Below are 8,708 nucleotides of genomic sequence, written 5' to 3'. Positions count from 1 at the left end.
GATATGACACTACCTCACTCACAATGGAATAGAATATAGAACTCTGAGAGCCACGCAACTGTAACCTACAGTTAGCTCAAGCCAGCTCACTTGGCCTGTGGCTCAGGAACAAGAAAGATGTTCCTGTACTGTTTTCAAAGTCAAGAGACTCAGGTCTCAAGCATGGGAGGTGTGAGTGCCTCACTGTATGCTGCAGACATTCGATCAGTGCCCAACCACGAATCCAATGTCTCAGGACTTTTTATAAGAAGAAACCAAGGAAATCACAAGGAAATTCAGGCCAGGTATAATTATGACAGAAAACCTATTTAATCTCATCCTAGCCCACACTAGAAACTTCTTATGTGCTTTTGTATGTGTAGACAGAAAATATTTGCTGTGCACTTTTCAATCCACTCTACTACAATTACTCAGTTTGAAGTCTACTCTCATTTCCATGTTTCATAGATCCATTCTTTTTTTACCACCTCAGTGTGACAATGAGTCCATCCAAACCCTGAATGTGCCTTATAATATATGGAGCCTGGACTCAGGCTTTCTGGAAATTCTGGTAATGGACCTTGTCCCTGCCTACCAGAAAGCTGATCCTTTCTATGTGGGAAACTTCCTCGACCACTACACAGAGTGTATGACAATGGAGCAGTTGCTGGATATTCTGAAAGTGAGTGTTCTTGGGCTGGGAAGGTGGCTCAGTGATAGAGAGCTTGCCTTGTATGCATGAGGACCTGGGTTCGATTCCTGACCACCACATAAGCAGAAAACAAGCCAGAAGTGGTGCTGTGGCTCAAGTGGTAGAGTGCTAGCATTGAGCTGAAGAGCTGAGGGACAGGGCCCTGGCCCAGAGTTCAAGCCCTGACAAACAAAAAAAGTGAGTGTTCCTAAGCCAGGCACCAGTAACTCACACCTGTAATCCTAGATACTCAGGAGACAGAGATCTGTGGTTCACGGTTCAAGGTCAGCCCTGGGAGGAAAGTCCATGATACTCCTCTCCAATAAAACACTAGAAAACCAGAAGTGGTGCTGTGGCTCAAGCGGTAGAGTGCTCCCTTTGAGCTGAAGGGCTGATGGATAGCACCCAAGCCCAGAATTCAAGCCCCATGACAAACAAAAAAAAGTTAGTGTTCCTCCTTCAAACCCAGGGCTGATGAGACCCCCTGGCAGCATAATGGAATACTAGGTATATCTCTGAGACAGTTTCACTGGGGTCTTGTCAAAGGAGCTTGGCTTGAGACAAAGAAGTGCAGTCCTTGTCTAATTCCTTAGGACTGGGCTGCCAGAATATTTCATGTGCCTCATATGCTAGTGGAGCCTTAGTAATTTGCTTGCTGAGAGACTAGGATTTAAGGAAGGAGCAAGTGGCACCCAACGTCCACGCTCACCTAGGAAATCACTATCTTTGAGACCTTTGAAGGAATATAGACAGAAGAAAGGAGGCAACTTTTACTTTAATTGGGGGCTTGAGTGCTGTCCCATTTCTAACACACTACCAATTTAGCCCCAGGTCCAATTCTGGCCTTTGGCTGGTTAACTGAAGATAAGTATATTTAGATTTTTACAAACCAGACTGGGTTCAAACTGTGATTCACATATCTCACCCTCCGGATTAGTAGGATTAGAGGCATGAGCCATTGTGCATTTATTTGGACAGATGCACATAAGCATCTTCACAGAATTACCATGAAGTTGTATAGACATATCTCCAATTTTGTCTGTCATGTTTACATTACCATGTGGGACTTAGCGAGTCCTATGTGTGTCCTGTTAGTTCAGAAAAGGAGAAGCATAGAGTTAACTTCCTTCTCTTCTCCCATTGGTACAGATCCTTCTACCATAACTGGGAAGAAGATGAACAAGTGAAGAAGTAAGTGGACGCTGGCACAAAGAGTTCTATCCTTGAAAATTTGGTATCTTTGAGGTTTCTGAATCAAACTCAACTTTCTTCTTTGCACACCAGTTGTGATTTTCACAGGGGGTTGAGGCTTGGCACTTAAGTGGATAGCAGATTACACAGTTGTGGTTGTGGTTGTGCTTTTGGAATCTCATGGATGACAGGGAGGGCTGTGTGTAGCAAGTCAGATCCAGTGGGGAAACAAATTTCTCTTCCTATTACAGGGAGAATTTTAGAGGATTATATTTGAGAAATTACTAGAAGTGGGTTGTGAGAAGCATCCTGCTTGCAGGAGTCTCTTTCCACTTCCCAAAAATCAATTTGCACACAGTCTTGTTTGTTTCATCTTCCCTATGTGGATGGACTTCTACCCTGATGATTTCTATGAGCCCAAGAACAATGACACCCTGAAAGAACTTACACAGAATGTCAAGCTCAACATGGCCTCTTCAGACCTGCTCTTCTGCTTACATATTTTTCTGGATCAGCTGGAGAAACCCATGAGACAAAGAAAAAGAGGAAGAAGTCCTTGTTTAGATGCCTCAGAGCTTGTGAGTAGGGATGGAACCTGAGTCTCTAGGGATGTGCCTGATTGGCCAAGAGCCCTTAGTACTCCCCAGCTTGGCAAAATTTCCTTTTATGGATATTCTTTGCCAGGTAATGTCTGTTCTCCTTTTGAAAGAACTTGGAAGTAGACACTCATTAGAAAAAGCCTACCTCCTCATCAGTGTTCAGTCCCAACTCAAATCCTACTGCTTCTCCCATTGGATCCTCTTGGAAGTTTAGTGACACCTTAACTACGAGGGTCTACTCAAAGACTCCTGTACCTATTTTCATTCTCAGGTTTGCATCACCGTAGAGAAGCTTCTGCAGAACTCCAGATAAAGAACCCATCAGTGATGTCGTCTATGGTGACTGATGGAGATTGCAAGCCATTGCTGATCTCCAGAAATCCTGTGAAGGTAGAGGGTATTTTTCAATTTGTAGAAAGGCCAAAGTAGGTTTTGAGTCCTGTGACATCCCACTGATTCTGAACCCCACATGTGATGCAGGTGTATCTACACATACCACCAAGGAAGACGATACAGAATGTCTTCCATTGATGTTCACAATCCAGGTAGATCAGCTCTAAATCAGTCAAAAAATAAAAACACTTCTTGATATGATGGTTAAATGTGTGCTAATGGAAAATGACCCCAGTCTATGTTTAGGAAAACCAATAAGTGAGGTCCAAAATCTAGATTCATTTGAGGAAAGGGAATCTTTCCTCACAGAATACCAAGACCAATCTCTCCTCTTGCAAGGGATCCAATTTCCAGTTGATAAATTAGAATCTGTCCCTCCTGGACTCAGGAAGAAAATCCTGTCTTTAATGAGGAAGTAGATCCCTTTGAAGACTCTGAGGCAGAATTTCTGCCTGAAGGCAACTTAGAGGCCAATCTAGATTTTGAGATTCCTTCTCCCCTTCCTAAGAAAATCCTTATTTTACTTTTTTTTTCTGATTTTTGTAAAAGGTTCATTGTATTTATTTTTCTAACTTTATTAAAATGCCAATGTTTTTGACATATTCTAGAATTCATGAATCCTAAATATATTTCTTTTTAAACCTGCAAACTGAAGAATCGTGCATACCTGTTCTGGAGCGGGGGAAGCAGAGTGACAGGGGGCTGTAGAAGAGAGCCTACTGGATATAATGGGAGCTGTTAAATGCAAAAAGAGTGACTAGGAAGCCAGGCCATGCCTGTATGGGGTGATAAGGTGGCTACAAAAGGTCTAGGACATAGCAGATCAGATATCCTAGAAAGCTATTCTGTAAATTGGGACAAATACCACAATACTTACAGTGTTAAGTGGGACTCTCTTCCAATAATGAGTTCAAATCTGTATACATTTTCATTGCATTCATTTGCGTTGAGCAAATATGGAAGGAAAATTTGACTCCAATATTATAAAAAGTCTACTTTGGGCTGAAAATATTTGACAAAATATATAGGAGATATGTATACTGGAAAGTAAAAGCCATCATCAATAGAAGAAAGAAGGCTTTCATAGATGAACAAACACAAAATCAAAAAAAAATTTCCACAATTAAATCAGTTATATGTAAATACATGTTATATTCTTTATGTTATATATAGTATATTATATTATATATAAGATTCAATATGATTTTTCAAACTAAAAAGGCATTTAAAGTTTTAGAATTGAGTGTTTTTGCACAAAACATTAGTGTAAATGTTATTGGAGAAAGTAGTGATATAATTTTATTATAATCATATGAATATATATTTGTGTGTTTCTAGATATAACACTGATTATAAATAAATATTATATACATATATTTGTATATATCTGTCTATGAAGTGAATATAATGAAAGTGAATATAATGAAACTGAGTATAGTATGTATAAAAAAGTTGAGTACATGAGACTCAGACCTGTAATCCTACTGATGTAGGAAGCTGGGTTTTGAGTTTTAGTATCTCTTATCCCCAAGCCTTAGATTTTTTCAGAGGAGGCATGGGCCCTCCAGTGTAGCAAACAGAAACATATGCCATGGGATCACACTCCCTGACCCCAGAGGAAAGTCAGTAGAAATCAGGACAAGCTTCTTATCTTGACTGTGTACTCAGTTCCTGTACCAAGAAGGCCATCTTTAGAACACCAGATGGAAAGTTGGCATTCCCTCCAAAAGGTTCTAAAAAGATCCTTCTGAACGATAGTCTGATTATATTGAATTAAATCTTTTTTCCCTTCGCAAGCTGCAAACACATAGAAATATGACAAGAGCTCAATGACAAATTATCAAAGGCATGTCAAATTTTTTTAAAGGTAATAGAAATATACTCTGAGTTTATTAGGAACTGAGTGATATTTTGGTTGCTGAATTGTTGAATGCACTTCTGGGCAAAGGAGACACATACCTTGGGGGAAATTGTGTGGGGTTGGGTGTCCTCACACGGCTTCACAATAAAATGGCCATAATATCTAGGATGTCACAGCCAGCTTTGCCATGGCAGCAAGTAGGTGTCAGGCACTGATTTTGCCCTGAAATGGACTCAACAACACAAACAGGCACAAAGAATGAGAAGGAGTGACTATTATCCACCAAACTTCAGCTTAAAGAGCTGTCCTTACCAGAACTAGGATAAATTGAGCTGGAAAAGTCTGATCTCCATGTAAGGCTCCTGAGCACTAAGGACTATTGTGTGTGTGTGTGTGTGTGTGTGTGTGTGTGTGTGTGTGTGTGTGTGTGTGTGTGTGTGTGTGTGTGTGTGTGTATACTGGGGCTTGAACTCAGGGAGATGACCTTTAGCTTTTTTTAACCAAGGGTAACAGTCTACGACTTGAACCAAATTTCCATGTCTTGATTTTGAATGGTTAATTAGAGATCAAAGTTTCAGTGTTGCACATGTTCATTCTTTGTCCCTCCTTTTCAATGACACCTTTAACTTCTTTTTTTGGGGGGGTCTGGTCATGGGGCCTGAACTCTGGGCCTGGGCGCTGTCCCTCAGCTCTTCAACTCAAGGTTAGCGCTCTACTGCTTGAGCCACAGCACCACTTCCGGCTTTTTTCTTTTTGCTTATGTGGTGCTGAAGAATGGAACCCAGGTCCTCAGGCAGGCAAGACAAGTGCTCTACCACTGAGCCACCTTCCCAGCCCCCCCGTAAACTTCTGAAAGAGAGATAAATGTAAAAAAAAATGAAAAAAATGAAAGAAAATAAATATCATCTTGTTTCTGTTTCCTGGTCACTGATTATTTTTGAGATAGTGCTTCTTACTAATAAGAATTATTGGTAGAATCTGAAAAACTATTTGAGTAATAAATAGACTAGGAAAAATGTTGTCTCCTATTTTTTATCACTACATTTCTTTTTGTCTAAGTATAAATGCCAGACTTACCCTAAGGGCCTAGAATAAGCAAAATGGCTTATAGAGCTCAGATCATATCTTTCCACAGAAGATGACAGCCCCAGAAGAAAAACCTGTCCACAACTTGCACAAGGAAGAGAAAGTCTGATGTCTCCTTAAATCTTAGGATCGAATACTCATGAGGAGCCCTGGGGACTGATGACAGCTTAAGGACCTAACATTTCCTGTGTCGTTCCACCATAGGAACAGTCACCAGTCTCCCATCACACTGTAGGTGCCACGCCTGACTGGTGACCTTGGCTGTGTCATGAGAACGTGCAGGAGGGCTCTGTCATGGTCATTGGAGAGTCAGTATTGCACACTAAGAGGACATTCATGAAGGTGGTAACAAGGCCTGAGTCAGGGTTTTGTCAGATCTAGATGATTTGTAACAGGCACTACTGTATTCAGGCTAAGAATGTGGATATATCATCGGGGTCTTGCACACAAATTTGTTAAGTGTTAGCTTGCAACAGTTCTGCATGAAAGCCAACAAAAGGTCATCAATGCCCTCTGAACATATTTTCATCAACATTTAGTAAGTAAAAAGCTATAAAATCAAGTTCATCATGAGGAAAAATCTGATATGAAAACCAAATTGCAGGAGCATTTACAAAAATATGTTTTTCTGTATGTATCAAATGTGACAAAATATTAAAAGTTAATGAAGCTGGGAAAGTTAAATTGATTTCTTTTTGTACTATGGTTGCAACTGTCTTTTACATTTCAAATACTTAACAAAAAGAAGGTAGGCCAAGCACCACCGGTGTCTCACACCTGTAATTCTAGCTAGTTAGAAACCTAAGATCTGAGGAAAGTGAATTGAAGTTAGACTAGTTAGGGAAAACCAGTGAAACTTTGATCTCTAATTAACCATTCAAAATCAAGACATGGAAGTTTGGTTCAAGTCGTAGACTGTCACCCTTGATTAAAACAGCTAAAGGTCAGCTCCCTGAATTCAAGCACCAGTATTCACACACACACACACACACACACACACACAAACACACACACACACACACACACATTCTCAAAAATAACCAGTGACCAGGAAACAGAAACAAGATGATATATATTTTCTTTCATTTTTGTCATTTTTTTCAGAAGTTAAAGGGGTCATAGGAAAGGAAGGACAAAGAATGAACACGTGCAACACTGGTATTTAATTGGTACTATGTTGAAAATGACCTATGCAATTTGTTTTGGGGGAAGAACGGGAAAACAGAAAAAGAGATAAAGTGAAATGGTAAAATTGTCCAAAAAAATGCACTCAGGGAATTAGAGCTGTGGCTTAATATGAGTGCCATTATTCAGCAAAAGAGCTCAGAGAGAGTGTCCAGGCCCTGGATTCAAGCCTCATTACTGACTAAAACAAAAACAAGAATAAAGAAATGTAATCATTACCACACGATTGTACCTAAAACCTCTACAGCACAATAATAAAAATAATAATGATAAAGAAGAAGATGATAATGAAGAAGAAGAAGAAGGAAGTTAAAAAAATCAAACCAGTGAGAAAAATTGAGAGAGCAAGGAAAGGACTGACCTTTCAAAAAGAAATATATCCATACCTGACTTATATGACTGTAACCTCTGTGTAACTCACATTTATAATAACAATACAAAAGAAAAAACAGAAATGTAGTGCTGGAGCCATAACTCAAATGGGAGGTCAGACTAATATGTATGTGATACCAAGGTCAACCCCCTTATCGATTTCTCCTTCAAAAATGGCTCTTCTCATCACTTGTGCTTTCCCTAGCTTATGAAAAGGGGTGCAGTTAAAGAAAGAGAAAGGTAAATTGTCAGGCACAGAACTGTACTTTCAAAGAGCAGTACTCACTAGAACACATGTTTACTAGACCACTTGATGACTCCATGTTTTCTGAAATAAACAGAACTATTTGGACTTGAATACATGCTCCACTGTATACTAGATGGGGACTCAAAATTAATGAAACTCTCTGGATCTCAAATTCTTTACAGGTAAAATGAGAATAACAATACGTATCTCACAGCATTATGAGATCTGGTTGTCATCAAACATGGAGTGGTTTTATCTTTGGTGTGTGTGCAACACTCAAACACTGCTGGAAGGAGTATAAACTGGCATGATGTTTACTAAATTACTTAACAGTAATACAACATGCCTGTAATCCTACTTACAAAAGAGGCTGAGAAAAGAGGATCAAGGTTTTAAGTCTGGACAGGAAACTGGATCAGATTCATCTCCAATGATCTTTAAAAAAGCTTGAGGTGGAGTTTGGTTCAAGTGGTAGAGTGCTAGACTGGAGCATAAGCCTCAGGAACAGTGCCCAGGCACTGAGTTCAAGCCCTAGGACCAGCATAAGCACACACACATGCACAAGCACACACACACACTAAATTTTTTGTGTTCTTATCACCCTGCTTAACAATATATTTCCTCTTGCAAGCTCACCTGATTTTTTTTAAAAGGGACTTCCTGTGTAACACAGGCTGCTCCTAAACTTACAATCCTCCTGGGTACTGGTAGTACAGGCATGCCTACTATAATTGCCTTCACTCAGTAACTCTATTTATAACATATTAGCAAGAAATTCATTCATACTTATGAAGATATTTGGCTTAAAGCTGTTCACAGTAATATTCTACTGTACAAAATGTAAATAATATAACTGGATATGGTACTATCCTACCGCATGGTAATACCAGCCAATACTCAGGAACCTGACACAGGAGAATAAGCAGGTGAGGAAAGCGTGGTCTACGCTGCAAAACCTGGTCTCCAACGGAAAGAAATTCTATAAATATTAATCTACTATGAAACATACAATATGTTAAATTTATATAATGTAACAAATAGATCATTGTTAATAAAAATAAAATCTTGGCAGACATTTTAAATACATACATATGCATATATATT

At 39.4% G+C, this 8,708-nt stretch overlaps 1 long non-coding RNA gene across 2 annotated transcripts; it reads left to right on the top strand.

The window, feature by feature from the left end:
* The first annotated feature begins 222 nt into the window (after positions 1-222).
* LOC138803216 (uncharacterized) lies at positions 223-2,342 on the top strand. Of its 2 annotated transcripts, XR_011364909.1 has the most exons (4): positions 223-284; positions 473-661; positions 1,820-1,861; positions 2,220-2,342. It is a non-coding gene; the product is annotated as an uncharacterized lncRNA (long non-coding RNA). The 2 variants fall into 2 exon arrangements; XR_011364908.1 differs by lacking the exon at positions 2,220-2,342 and having other exon boundaries at positions 1,820-1,996.
* The last annotated feature ends 6,366 nt before the right edge of the window (positions 2,343-8,708 follow it).

This window comes from Dipodomys merriami, unplaced genomic scaffold (assembly GCF_024711535.1).
Source record: "Dipodomys merriami isolate MVZ:Mamm:240054 unplaced genomic scaffold, mDipMer1.0.p SCAF_339, whole genome shotgun sequence".
Taxonomy (NCBI): domain Eukaryota; kingdom Metazoa; phylum Chordata; class Mammalia; order Rodentia; family Heteromyidae; genus Dipodomys; species Dipodomys merriami.
The sequence above is the reverse complement of the archived record's forward strand: the minus strand, read 5'-3'. Positions and strand labels throughout refer to the sequence as shown.